The sequence below is a fragment of the Macrobrachium nipponense genome, chromosome 1, assembly GCF_015104395.2.
Source record: "Macrobrachium nipponense isolate FS-2020 chromosome 1, ASM1510439v2, whole genome shotgun sequence".
In the NCBI taxonomy this organism is placed as follows: domain Eukaryota; kingdom Metazoa; phylum Arthropoda; class Malacostraca; order Decapoda; family Palaemonidae; genus Macrobrachium; species Macrobrachium nipponense.
Window position 1 is genome coordinate 195,647,021 of NC_087200.1, and position 14,977 is coordinate 195,661,997.

Here is a 14,977-nt window from a genome sequence, read left to right on the forward strand (position 1 = left end):
TGGTGTGGCGGAGGAGTATAGTAGACAGGGTGGGTCACAGTAGCTGTGGTGGTGGTGACTACAGTGTTGGTCATAGTGCTGCTGGGTGCTCCGTTCAGATGAACTAGCAGCGCACTGAAGGTTGACCTCACCTGCAGAAGAAAAAGTTGGGTTGGGGGGGTCCCTCCTTGTGCCAAAGGAGAACCTTCGAAGCGAGCAGAGACCCTAAGAGGAGCGTTACCCAGGTCCACAGCACAGCCACCCCTTCCTCTTCCCCCTTCAACTTGTTGGAGGAGGAAGTTGAAAGAGAAGCCTCCCCCCGAAGGCAGAGAGTAAAGGACAGTTGCTGGGAGAGAGGTAGGAAGACGAAGGATTAGCTATGGTTGGATGGGGGCGTATACTCCCACCCATCAAGGCTTCCTAACATTTTAGGCTTCTTAACATATCTCCTCCTCCTGGCAAACTTCCCTCACTGGGATGTGGACCAAAGGGAACACTCCGCACACATCACTTCACCACTGCACTTATCGGCAGGAAGCACAAAGGGAGTGATGGTTAACGTCCAAGGAAGCACAGATTTTCCTGCACTACTTGCTTTCCACCACGGGGCAATGCCGGCTGGGGGCAGAAAGCAACATAGGTTGTAAATCTAGGGTTTGCTAGGTATTCATTTCAAACACTTATAGTACAACCAAATACACAAAGTCAAAGGCACAATCCCACCGGGATAGAAGAATAGAAGAAGACAGCAAACAACAGTTGGATAGCCAGTGGTGTAGAGCACGTCCATCCATATCGACAGCCAAAAGCAAATTGGAATGTTTACATCCGGTCGGAGGGAGTACAAACGACTGGACCAGTAGTTAATAACTGAACCGCCTGGTTTGAAGATTTCAGCGGCAGTGTCCAGGCTACGCCTCAAGCATTTCCTATTGTAAATGACTGACAGTTTGTATATTGTATAGGAACAAATTGCAATTAGATTTCTGTATTTGTGGCTCAATAATATATGCAGGTTGACCAAAGGATTTTTCTTTTATTTTTGTGACAAAGTTTTCCAGATACAATGAATGCAACATTTCCAGATTTAATCTTCAGGAAGGCTTCAGTTGCAAAACCACTTGTAACTGAATGTGCAGTCCAGCAAGGATGGAAAACTGGTCAGAATGAAAAAATAAAGAACTTAATTTGCTTAATATCTACCCAATTATAACATCATAAAAAAGTAAATTGTATGATGGCTAACTGGTGCACTCAATGCAAGCACCTACAACTTCTCAAAGTTTTCATATTGAACTTTTATAAAGATATATGTGATCTTATATAATTATATTTAAATCCTTTCTACAGATTCCTGAATTTGGTACTGATGAGAAAATCTATTATACATTAACAAAACAATAGGTACGTACAATGATGAAAGAAATGTATGAGCTAGGCTGCTACAATGATGAAAGAAATGTATGAGCTAGGCTATCTGTTATGGTAAAATTAAATGATAAGGCTAATGAACTGGAAAAGCTAAGTGTAATGAGGTTAGGCCATAGGCCAGACCTCAATTATTGCTGATTTAATATAACTTATTATAGTGCAGGGTGTCCATAACGTCCCAGTACCATTACAAATATTTATTGATCAGAAACCATATACATAACACAGAATAATGCTTTTTTTTTTTTTTGCAGATTGTTCTACATTTCTTCAAGTTTACGTTTATTGAGGACCTTATGAATGGTTGATTTGGGTACCTGCAATTCTCGTGATGCACAACGGATAGACTTTTGAGGACTACGTTGAAACGCATCTTGCACCTTGTCGACAGTTTCTTGACTGACACCTGGTCGTCCACTCCGAGGCAAGTCTAAGTCCTCAACGCTACCAGTCTCCTGAAAGTTTTTGACCCATCTCATTATGTAGGATTTGGAAGGAGGATCTTTTCCATATTCCTCCTGGAATTGTCGCTGAACGGTAATTGGTGATTTACTTTCAGCATACCACCACACACATTGGGCCTTCTCCTTTGGTGTTGTCATTGTCTTTCAAATCAATCCAATTTCAACCTGCAAAATAAATGTAAATATTAAAACTTACAATACAAATTAGTGTAAATAGCACTAAATATAAAAACTTACACAAAAGACTGCATTACTCTATGTTATAAGGTTTCTGAGCAATAAATACTAGTAATGGTACTGGGTCTTTATGGACACCCTGTAAAAACTGACAAGTAATGTATTTTTAAACCTACCCTGGGTAGATCCAACTTGCAAAACTGACTTATTATTCTTCTTTCCAGTGCACTATTCACCAACACATTTTCCATTATAATAAAGTAGGTAATTATGTGTACTATCACTGACCAAAGTAGCCTTTACCATTCATTTTAATAGTATTACATTTGGGTGAAGTATCCAAAGCCAGTGGTCAGAAAATAGGAGGCTCTGGTCTAACCTAACCACAATCTGTGCAAGCAACATCTTTACAAACGTCTAGAAAAACAACTGGAACGCCAACAATTTTGCATCAGAATCTCCTCAAAGAGAAAAATATAAATATCAAAACTGACTGAGATATGATGGTGCATGAAATACTTGATTATGAATATATTTGTTTGTTAAAAATGAAGTTTACTGAAACATAATAAATACCTAGTAGTATATTTCAGCACTTATAACTTGATATACCTATATCTCTGTACATTACACTAAACTGCAAGCAAAAACAAATGCAACACAATTTTTTTCTTAAATTTTAATCAGAGTTATGCTTGGAATAGTTTGACTCAGTTTACTGAATAGATCTAGATAAACCAATGGCATATGTAATTTCTGTACAGGATTAAAATTGATAAAGCAGAATAGACACTACAGATAAATCTTTAACCTAACCTCGCCTTTAGTTTGACCTACAAGGCTTCTTATAAGGTCTTAAGCATTTCCTCATCATAATAAAATAACTTCAACACTTAGGATAAATGATCGAATGGCCTCCTGGCGACCACCTGGACAGTAGAGCGACCACCTTCCCAAAACATAACTTCAAAACTTACTTCGAGAGGAAAGCAGAGGTCTCTAGGGATTGCTTCCACGGGCGCTGGCTTGTGACTGATGTCTATCCTGGGTTACAGATAGTGTTGAAGTTATTTCTTGGGAAGGTGGTCGCGCTACTGTCCAGGTGGCCATTTGATCATTTACCCTGAGACTGACCGAATGTTTGCATTATTGGGTAACACTATTGATAATGTCTTAAATTCACACTCCTGCCAAGTGCCCTGAATAATAAAATACAGGTATAATAATTGAATTCTAGCCAATATACTAGTGTCATGAAGGTTAGGTTTATTTGTATGGTGTCTTTACGTTACATGGAATCAGTGGTTTATTCAGCAATGGGACCAACGGCTTTACGTGACTTCTGAACCACGTCGAGAGTGAACTTCTATTGCAGAAATGTACATCTCACACCCCTCAATGGAATGCCCAAGAATTGAACTCACGGCCACCAATGTGGCTCACCAACACCATACGAGCACTTCACCTAGGTGGCCCACAGTAGGCTAGCCTATTGGGTACGTGGCACACTCAGATTCTATTTTGCATTGTGTTTTACAAGAAGAGCAATTGATATTTCCTTAATATAATTATAAACTAGTATCTCAACCATCTAACCTTCTATGAGAGGTAACCTTTTATGAGAGGTAACCTTTGCATTCCCATACCTATATACACTTGTAGCCCTAGGCTATAGTCTAGCTATAGGGTACCTACTAGCCTAGCTACGGTCCAGTTGCTTTATGATACAGTGCATTATTGCATTATTCACACTCCCATATACTTAAAAGTTCATTTATACTATGCCTAACATTAATAATGGGGTCTAAATTGCGCTTGAGTATCCCAGCTATCAGATGTCTACCTGTCAACAATTGTTACCCAAGACTAGTATTCCTCCAGAGACGAACATTCTAAAGTGAAATTGAAAAAAGAAGAGAGAAAAAATTGATACAGCCCATACAATACGTAATTAATACAAAGGGCACAAGTTACATGAAAAGGAAACTTACTCAATTGCTGTTTAGCATTTAGGAACAGCTAACAGCTTTCCATAAAATGGGGATGACGTCATGACGTTTCGGGTAAACAACGTTCGCGTTTCAACTGTGACATAATTATTGCATCATGCAAATCCGTCATGTTGTGATACCAAGTAAAGTCTTTGAACTTTCAAATATTAAGCAACCAGATTTTAAAAAATTCTAACTTAATTCTTGATCACTTGCTTTGAAGATTATGCTAGAACTATAAACAACAGGCAAAAATAAGTTCTGCCTTAAACAAATTCAAGGCTTCATCAAAGACGACATTATAATGAGCATTGCTGCACCAGGTTTTCTGTATTGAGTGTTAGTTGACTTGAGACACCTGGCGAGATCTCTTCGTTCTCTTTCTTCAGAATTCTCAATATTCTTTGGGCTTTTCCAAAGGTTGGCTTTCCTAAATTCCATGTCTACCACTTCACTATTAATTGCTGCTCTCTCCTAACACCAACTCAGTTTTTGACATCTCTCACCTGTTGTTAATATTCAATAAATTTATTTCTGATTTCTCGTCTACAGTATGATTGCTTTTGCCATTTAAAAAGATAGGATAATGCTCAAACTCTATCTTACATGACAACACAGGAATTTTGTTATGTGTATTGATCATCTTGACATGGTTCCCGAAGCAGATTCTGCTACCAACTGCACCTGCACTTAGAAGAATTTATCGCAACTCTTCCCTAAATCGAGGCAGTTGAATTTTCCAGTTAAGAACTGTGGTGTCAAGTTACGGTAGGGTTCACCGTGGGACGTGGGGAGAAGGGGGGGGGGGGGGGGAGGTGACTGGTCAGATCATAGCATCTCAAAAGATTGGGAATTTGGTTCCAATCAGTATTTCAACAATTATGTAAAACCGAGTCAGCCCAGTATAGGCCTGACGTCAATAATCTAGAAGTTGGGGACGCCACTTTTCAGTAACCATGTTAGGCTGTGAAGTGATGATTCATGTATATATAAATTTACAGTATTGTTGCGCATTTATATATAATTGCTACAGCTTATCATACTAATGAAGCGATTGTAATAAAAAAAAATTGCAAATCTATTTAGAAAAAGTACATTACTTTTGACTTCTAATCCTTTATAAGCCATTGTAATCTGTAAATATTGTATGTATATTTAATTTTGTAATATTTTGTAACATCGTACCTATTATGTAATGAATGTGATATTCTTCTAATAAGAGATAAAAAAAACAGCTGCTTCGTCTTTCTTTTCATTGTTTTTAGTGCTCTGGATTAGTGGCGATTCTACCCCCCTCAAAAAAGTGGGCATCATAGGAAAGGTGGGTGTAAAAACATTATACAATTTTGGAAACATTTTGAAACTCGTGGAGGAATGATTTTGACTAAAGGTAAAGGTTCATATAGAATTTTGTTTGATTCCTAAGCAAAACAACTGTAAATCATCCATCTGATATTCTACCTGTCTTGCATGATATGAAAATTGAACATTCAAAACCATATACAGTTCCAAACAATACGCAAACATTAAAGAATGGATAGTATGTATGAATACAATACACATTTGAACCAAATAAAGAAAGGTAAGGTAGTAACTATATGAAATGAACAGATATACTCTGGCATGTCATGACAATTCTGAAAAGGTTCAGTTTGACATTCAAAACTATATACGATCCCAACCAATATGCAAATTATTAAATCATGTTAAGTTTGTGTAATACACATTTGTACAACTTAAAGAAAGGTATTAACTAATGAAAAGAACAGACAGATATGGATCATGTCATGACCATTCTGAAAATGCTGGTTTGACGTTCAAAATTATATACAACCCAAAACAATATGCAATTGTTAAAGAATGGCAAATTTGTATAATGCACATTTGAACAAAGTAAGGAAAGGTAATTAATGAAATGAACAGACAGATATGAGGCTTATCATGAAACTTCTCAAAATGTTGTTTCGACATTCAAAACTATCTACAATTCTTAAAGAATGGTAAGTTTTTAAAATACACATTTGAACACAAAACAGATATGGACCATGTCGGGACAATTCTCAAAATGTTTAGTGCAGTTTCATTCTACGATTGTCATGTCGGCTGTCAAACTCATCTACAAAACTATAAAGTCAATAATCTCAGCCCGTTTACTTTCAATTGATCATAATGCAGTGTTACTTAGTCTCTCACTAGTCATTGAATTTCTAAGAAATGTTTTGACTATTTTCATTTTGGAAAAAACTTCTTTCACTAAAGGCACAAGTAACAAGAAGTGTTACAGCTATCAATAGATTTGTGAGTGTCAGCAATATAACCAAATCATGTTGCGTGACTAGTTAGTGGCTATTGTTATATTCAATAATGATTAATTTTATATATAATATCTTATTAAAAAAGTGGGGGGGGGGGGGCAAACCAGGGCCATATGGACAAAATCTGGGAGCGCAGCTCCTCCCCGCCCACCTAGAATCGCCACTGCTCTGGATCCCCTATACTGGATGAGGGGAATGGAAAAGGAACCGCAAAAGCATGTAGTACGTACTTTTACACCCCACTTACAGTAACAAATATAATATTCAAAGCACAAACCAATAAATAAGCATCCAAAGATTTGTGCTTGACGCTGAATAATGAGATAGTAGACCCATACATACACGAACATTATAGTATTTTCACCCGTCTACCGTCGTAATGTGGAAATGGTGCACGTATATATACCTCCTTATTTGCCACATTAAAACTGTTGTATTTAAAATACGTTTTCCCAAACACTTCTTTAATCACGGTAAGGTTCCGATTCCAGTTTGAATTAACAGAAAAATCTTTTAAAGAGGAGAGAAAACTCTCTGAAACATAAAGAGTTTCCTCACAAGCAATTGATAGTATTCGGCCTCACCCCGCGAAACATATATATATATATATATATATATATATATATATATATATATATATATATATTATATATATATATATATATATATATATATATATCCTGGAGGCATCAGGGGGACCACGGTATACGTACGTAGGTAGTACTATGCAGCTTCTGAGGCCATGAGTGTTGAAACGTAATGCTACCCAGGCTGGTGGAACACCTGGCATATCTCGGGGAAGAACCACCTCATCTTGTCCTTTTTATTTTATTTAAAATTTTTTTAAAGAAGATATCGCTACAGGCATGAAAGGACGAACAGCCGTGGCTCAGGCTGATAAAATCACTTAACAGATACACAGTATATAGGAGCTTATAAGTAATCAGACACATCGTATATGAAAGGGCTGTTGCCTTATATAATAAGGCGCCCTATGAGGTAACGTTAGACTTGCGATAATCTTACGCTAAGTCGATTGGTTATGCACTGCACTTCCATACTCATTGGAGTGTCTTGGGGTTTGATGATAACTTACGAAGTCGTTATCTTCTTTGGTTATGAAGACGATGTGTTAAACTCATGATAATATCTTCTTTCTGATGTGAGGTTTCTAGTAGAAAACACTGAGTACAAAAAATACTTATATTCTCTGAGATTACATGATGAAGATCAGAGGAAATTTGTACAGGTCTGCCAATGATGATGGCTAATTCAAATGATGAAGCTTAGGTAAAGATGTACAGGTCTTCTAATGACGATGGCTTGATCGCTTCTGCCAATGATGATGGCTAATTCAACTCTGACCACCATCTCGGTTACAAATCATAAAGGAAGCAGACAGTAGCTCGAACATATGAACATACATACAGATGACATAGTTACAAATCACGTAGGCCGTTTGAATTATAGGTCGCGGTAGTTGTCTCAAGCAGGAAGCTTGGACTAATGTTTTCAAAACAAATGAAGGACCACCGGTGACGGCACACTCATCTTAGCCTACTTTATTGTATACGTCATCTTAGCATACTTCATCGTCTCTGGTTTGATCACATTCCTGCAAGCAATCTGGTTGACCTCATAGTTTTAGTTTTTTATATATATGGAATAACATTCCATATTTTTATTATGTAACACTTACATATACCCTTAAATCCTGTAGTACTACAGTTGTTAGTAGAAAGACAATATAAGCAAACTTGAGAAACAGATACTAGGATTAAAGTAACGGAATTATTATTACCTATTATTATTATTATTCTGAAGATGAACGAAGAGATTTTATTAGGAAACAAGAAATACATTGAGACAGTAATAAATATATACATTTAAATGTAAGTAAACTTAAAATACAAGGACAGTTGTTTTAGGGTATAGCAGTTTGCATCTTCGCTAAAACTACGTACATCCCCAGGGAGACTATTCCACATACCAGCGGTGTGACCGAAACAATAGATGAATCTTGAAAAACTTTCAAGATTTTAATTGTTTGAATAGGAAAGTATAGTATAACTTGAAAAATCACGAGTACGGTAACTAGCAAGCAGGAAAAGGAACGTATGTTTACTTGACGTTAACTGGACGTGTACACGGTCTATAGGTAGTACCTACCTAGACCGTGGACATGCAGACTACACCACTATATATATATAAAAAAAAAAAACTGGTTTTTTTTTCATCAGTCCATCCGCCTGTGGTGTTTTTGTATGGCAACACTGCGTCCGGGGCTTTAGATAGTCACGCTATGTGTAAGTTTTAGGTAAATAAAAGGATATCTGAGTGTACATTTGCAACTGAAAAGTGTTTTAATAATTTACTGTATGCGAATTACACCGTTAATATTCGAAATAGGATATTATTATAATCGTTGAATGTAAGCTGAATGTAACTATCTAAAGCCCGGGACGCAGTGTTACCATACAGAAACACCACAGGCGGTTGGACAGATGGAAAAAAAAAGAGTATAGTTCTTGAACTTTTTACCGCTACGCCCCCTTTAAGAGTTGGTACTTCCCCCCACCAACTTGCATATACGAGTAAAATTCCCTCCCAGATTTAAAGAAAAATTAAAAAGAGAAGGAGTATCGAAGGATAGGGAGGGAGGTCAATAATTCCAAAACATGGTAAGCCCCACGAGTAGACTGTGGGAAACTAACGTTGTCTGGCGATAATTTTGCATTTTATCATAAACGTCTGAATTTTAGTTCCCCACTCTTATTACAATGCTCAGACCTACTTTCTTTTTTGCTAGAATGTATGTAAGAGTAAAGTTACTTTACCTTGGCGTTTAACGTTCAACTTCTACTTTAACTGTTTCAAAATCAGCTCTGCCAAAGATGTGACATGAGAGGACTGAGAGCATTTAATTCAACTTACAATTCCTCTACATTACACTTACCTATAATTAAACACGCCCTTGGGAGGTGTAACCAAAACGCTAGGCCTAATATACATCTTCTGTTTTATAAAATACAAGTATACGACACATATGCTAAGTTGAAGTGGTGTAGATTCTCTTTAGACTTGCTTCGCTTGGTTAATCTCAGACAAAAACGATAGGACTAACGATATGAAACTTGAACACAAAGAGCGGTTGATATATCCGGATGTAATTAGCTCAGGAAGTTCTTTCCACTTAACTGTACCAGTTTAAAGAATGAATCAGGGAGAGACCATTGAATGTTTTTCCATGGAGTCACTTCCTAGGAGGAAAAATTGATTCATTTAGAAACTGTTGAGTGTTTTGTTCCTAGATAGAGGATACACGCAGGATGGACGCTGAGAGAGAGAGAGAGAGAGAGAGAGAGAGAGAGAGAGAGAGACCGGAAATGGTTGCGCTAAATGCACCTGGCTGTTCTTGTTGAGACCTGTATACCTTGGTAGTCATTAGTCATTACGATAGCCACCAAAGGCTTTGTCTTTACGACTCTTCTTACGCTCAACTCTAGAGTCTAGATATCCAGTTGACAGGGAATTAGTAAGTGATAAGAACTTGTATATGCAATAGAAGATCAAGGGTATTTTGTCAAGTTTTTTTCTGGGTACTACCATCTCTGCGTTAGTATTATTCATTTGAATGAGATGGCTGATAGTTTGGCAAGGGATGCTAAAAAAAAAAATAATAATAATATTGATATAGGTTACGTTTTGGGATATAAATATTCTTGGGAATACATTGACGATGAAAACTCTAAAAGTAAATTATGTGGTGATTACGGAAACATACTTTACAACATTATGTTATGAAATGTAATATATTATCAGAGTTTCGTAACCCCAGAATAGATGACGTAACAAATCAAGTATGTTTTCTGAAAAAATTACGTTTGTTCCAAAATTGTCAAGAAATGTCCTAATTTATTTTGGAATAAATCATTGAGAACCATTTGCCTCTCCTTCAGTATGATTTTATATAACTTAATTTTTTTTACCTTTTTCTAACATTTCTCTTTTAATATAACGTTTACTTTTGTTATATTTGTTTTGTATAACTTTATACTATTGTAATATTGCTATAGTATATTATCAACATTTGATTGGTATAAAACTTGCATTATAGTTTGGCATTTGCTTTTGTATAAACTGGGTTAAAATTCTTCTTATGTGAAATATTTGGTTTTCATTACTTTTTAAAAAAAAATTTCGTTTATCTATTTATTTTTTCTTTTGTCTGGACTTGAATTTTTAGGTGGGGATATAGCAGCAGGCTGCTACACTCCATTTGAATTTGAATTTGAATTTGTATTTACGAACTTCTGAGACCAGTCAGTAGAGTAATGTATTTTTTCCCCTAGTACCATCTTACGTACCCTATGATCTTACTAATGATATCTATGGAAAACATTGATTTCCAAACCAAAGCAAATCTTGAATTAAAAAAAAATATTAAAACTAAAATAGTGCCAAAGATTGCAGCCTTTCAAAAAGGATAATTCCCTGATTCACATACAGAAAATAGCTTTTTATTTTGAGCAGAAGGAAGGAATTCCCGTCGAACACGAGTCGCCTTATAAGGAGTAACTTAGGTATCTTGCCTCGTTTTGTCAAGTTGCTTGCTAGCAACAGTGCTCAAAGACCGGTTTTCAATTTCTCATTGTCAAATAATTTCCTATTTATTATTGTTGCAGCACTATTGCTGTCTATAGGCGCTAACAAAATCGCGTTCATTTTTTGCCATAAGAAACAAAATCGTAACTTACGATGAGTCACGAGATGAAAATATCTATGAAAGCTTCTTAGAACTTGAAAATGAACCTCGGGTTAAAAGTTAAAACGGTGGAATAACAAGAAATCTGCAAGCTTTAGCATGCGACTATTCGCGACGTCTCACTCAGCATACCGGAACGATGACGCCATACCGGAACGATGACGCAGCGGTTCGTCATCGATGACGTCATCGGCTCCCGCTCGTTGCCGGAAGTCCTTCAACTTTATTGGCCCAAAAGTTAACCGATTCCCTGACGGCAGGGAAAGTTATATTCGCCAGTCATCTAGAATTTCTTGGAATCGGGAGTATCCTACATGTAGGCGGGCAAAGATGCAATGTCTATGACTATCCCCCAAATTTTTAACAGGAGAATGATGACGTCATAGTCGGCAACTGTGCATATCGTGTCAAGATATTGTACCGTGTACCTTGACTTTAGACTGTTCTATGGATGACGGTAAGTGAATTATTCTAAGCTATGATTAATTTCCTCGGTATTATTATTATTATTATTATTATTATTATTATTATTATTATTGTTATTAATTATTATTAACAACACATCACGATGTGATTAGTGCGGTTGATAGGGCATCATCATATATTTTTTTCGTTACTTTTCGAGTGAAGAGCTTAATAAGGACGATGTCCTTCACTATTTTTAATTCACTACGTCTTGCTAAGTTCCAATTTGTAAGGACAACGTCCTTCACCAGCTCTCTCTCTCTCTCTCTCTCTCTCTCTCTCCTCTCTCGCTCTCTCTCTACTCTCTCTCTCTCGCTAGTACAGTCAGATCTGAAAACCTCCATGGAAATAAATATTAAATTACACGTAATACAGTTAGTAACTAATATGTTTTATATCTATATATAATATATATATATATATATATATATATATATATATATATATATATATATATATATATATATATATATGTGTGTGTGTGTGTGTGTGTGTGTGTGTGTATGTTTGTATTGTCTGTGTGTGAAATAATAATTTGGAAAATCTGTATAAGTCAATCACAAAATTCCCAGGCGGGTGGAAGACTGGAGATGCTATGTAGCTACTACACCCGGCAGGTTTTCCCGCAGGACTTGCTGTCTTGCAATCTCGTTGCCTCTCAGCACCGAAAGTTCATTAGTCCCTAGGGAAATGGCGCGGAATGTAGCACTAGGAGGGAAGCGATGATTTCGTTACGGAATCCTGTCAGTTTTTCCACATTCCCAAAGTTCACATGGAGATTGGGCTTTGAACGTCATATAGGCCTAACGTGGCCCCATCTTTCATCATTTAAGCCTGATGACGACTAGTAAGGATATGGTTGATTCGATGCTTATCACACATATAATGGCCGTAACGATGACCTAAGAAATATGAGTATATAACATCATCATTCACTGGGAATTCGGATGACAAACGTGCACGCGGCACATGTGTGAGTCATCTCTTTACGCAAAGAAACATTACCATTAATCCCGTGACCTAGTACACCTCATCATTCAGCGATTTCGACATCGTAGCCTCTTCTTGCACACACACGCTCAAAAAAGAAGCTCCATTCATAGAGTATCATGACGATGATGAGTCGGGAATGACACGTCACTTCTTAGAAGTCTATACGCCTAGGTATGGGGATGAGATCAGATAGTATGGGAATGGGTCTATGCATGTCTCGTCGGGGGGTGTAGCTCAGTGGTAGAGCATTCGACTGCAGATCGAGAGGTCCCCGGTTCAATCCCGGGCGCCCCCTATTTATTAATTACTAGCGGCGAATTATTGTTAGTTTGTTATAATGACTAATTACTCCCACTAGTTATAAACAACCGGATACCGTGACTTAATAGTCTCTCTGACCGTTAGACCGAGTTCATGACGACGCTTAATCTCTTCTCAGGCATTACATAGCTCTCAGTCTGATTCTCAGGCATTACATAGCTCTCAGTCTGATTCTCAGCATTACATAGCTCCAAGTCTAAAGGAATCAACACTATGCGATGAAAAAATAAAAATAAATCAACTGACGCTCCTCATAAGATGAAGAAATATAACATCGGTTTCATATGTACCAAATGACCTTTAATAACAGGGTTTTTCCTTCTGTTATAAAACACTTAGATAGGAAGGAATTTTGCCAGGATAAAGAGCTGGTTTTCCCCATACACGCTTCAGAAGAAAATTATCTAGATAAATATCGTCTGTAAATCACATTGTTTAGGCAAAATATTCTGTGTAAATGGCATTAGTTCTTAAAAATATTCTACGTAAACTGCATTAAAATAATAAAGTATTATTGATAATAGCGAAGTAAGTAAGTGATTTTTCGCCATAATATTTTCTCAAACCTACTTACGTATTTCGAACAGAAATATAATTTAAAATACTGTAATACAACACTTCTGTAAAACTGCTACATCTGTAAAATAAGAAACAATATTACATTTATTACGTACCGGATTTATTTCACAACAAGGTAGCACCAACGTCATCTACAACAATACGCAAGTGCTGTGTCATCGAAACAAAGCAAAGATCATTTGTCAGGCCAGTATAGTAAATGAACATGATTTTGCAGGCATTCAAACTGCGTCAGGTTCCAATGGAAGTATAAGAAGACCTGATATAAGAATAAAGGTGATATGACTCAGCGCTTTCTCGAATGTTCTCCGTTTCCGAGGTGGGGTGCAACTTGATTCATGATGCAGTTGAAGAGAGAGAGAGAGAGAGAGAGAGAGAGAGAGAGAGAGAGAGAGATTATATCTCTTAGAGTATAGGTAACCCTTCACGCCATTTTCATTTTTGAAATGAAAAATGGCGCCACATAAGAGATCTATCCACGTCACTCAAAAATGTTACCCTCTTAGACAACGATATTGATAATCCTGAACCCCCCCCCCCCCGCCCCACTTTCCCCTTCAAAAACTGACAGGAGGGGAAAAACCCCCCTCGTCTTATCTGCAGTTCGTTTCTGAACGTATATGGATAAATCTACGTTATTTATCTAATTTTTGACAGCCTCTGATAACGCCGATAAGATTGTGAACTAATTCCTGTAATTCCTGAAATTCGTACGTAACACTTCCTAGCTGATAACGATGGTCTCAGTTGCAGCTTATCTTTTCATGAGACTTAAAGGGGACAGGTGTTTATTTCATTGCTATATTTGGTTTATCTACGAATGAATGGGGGCATTGTGACAACAGGGTTTTGTGATATTTACCAGCAAAACAACATGTAAAGATTTACACCTAAGAATAAGGAGGTTTATAAGATTTTATTATTAATTATTATTATTCTTCAGAATATGAACCCTAACCGTATGGAACAAGCCCCACCACAGACTTGAAGAAATTCAAGCTTCCAAAGACTACGATGTTTATCAGAAATAACAGAATGTATCAAGTAATCCACATAGATCAGTTATAAGAAAAGAAAAGAAAAGAAAATAATATCACTACTGAATAAATATATATAGATAAAAATGTACGTAAAGAATTAGAATACAACGAGAACAATTTTGAATTTTCGAAGTTCCAGATGCGCCACATCCTCCTCAGTCCAGAGGTGCCTGGAATAAAGGACCTCTGGAACTGAGAACTTCGACCCTTCGAAGTAAGGTGGGGTTGAGTCCTTTTCTCAGAGTCCTTTTCGGAGGAGGAAGTGTGAAAATAAAATGTCACAATGCCTTTCTATCTTGAACCGACTTAACATTCACCAGAAAACTCAGCCAAACATATGGTAACACTCCATTACTAGATTTGGTACTTCTATAGAGACATATTTCTTAACAAAAAAAATGGAACTAATATTTCAAGAGAGAGAGAGAGAGAGAGAGAGAGAGAGAGAGAGAGAGAG

General features: G+C 36.9%; 1 long non-coding RNA gene and 1 other non-coding gene across 4 annotated transcripts in view; one reads left to right on the forward strand and one right to left on the reverse strand.

The window, feature by feature from the left end:
- LOC135219986 (uncharacterized) overlaps positions 1-4,197 on the reverse strand; it is a 33,262-nt gene extending 29,065 nt beyond the window's left edge. For all 3 annotated transcript variants that reach the window (XR_010315543.1, XR_010315542.1, XR_010315544.1), the window contains exons 1-2: positions 4,043-4,197; positions 1,728-2,039 (exon numbers count right to left, since the gene is read on the reverse strand). This is a non-coding gene — a long non-coding RNA (uncharacterized LOC135219986). The remainder of the gene's footprint in view (positions 1-1,727; positions 2,040-4,042) is intronic.
- Positions 4,198-12,803: 8,606 nt separating this feature from the next.
- Positions 12,804-12,875, forward strand: Trnac-gca (transfer RNA cysteine (anticodon GCA)). The gene has a single exon. It is a non-coding gene; the product is annotated as a tRNA-Cys (tRNA).
- The last annotated feature ends 2,102 nt before the right edge of the window (positions 12,876-14,977 follow it).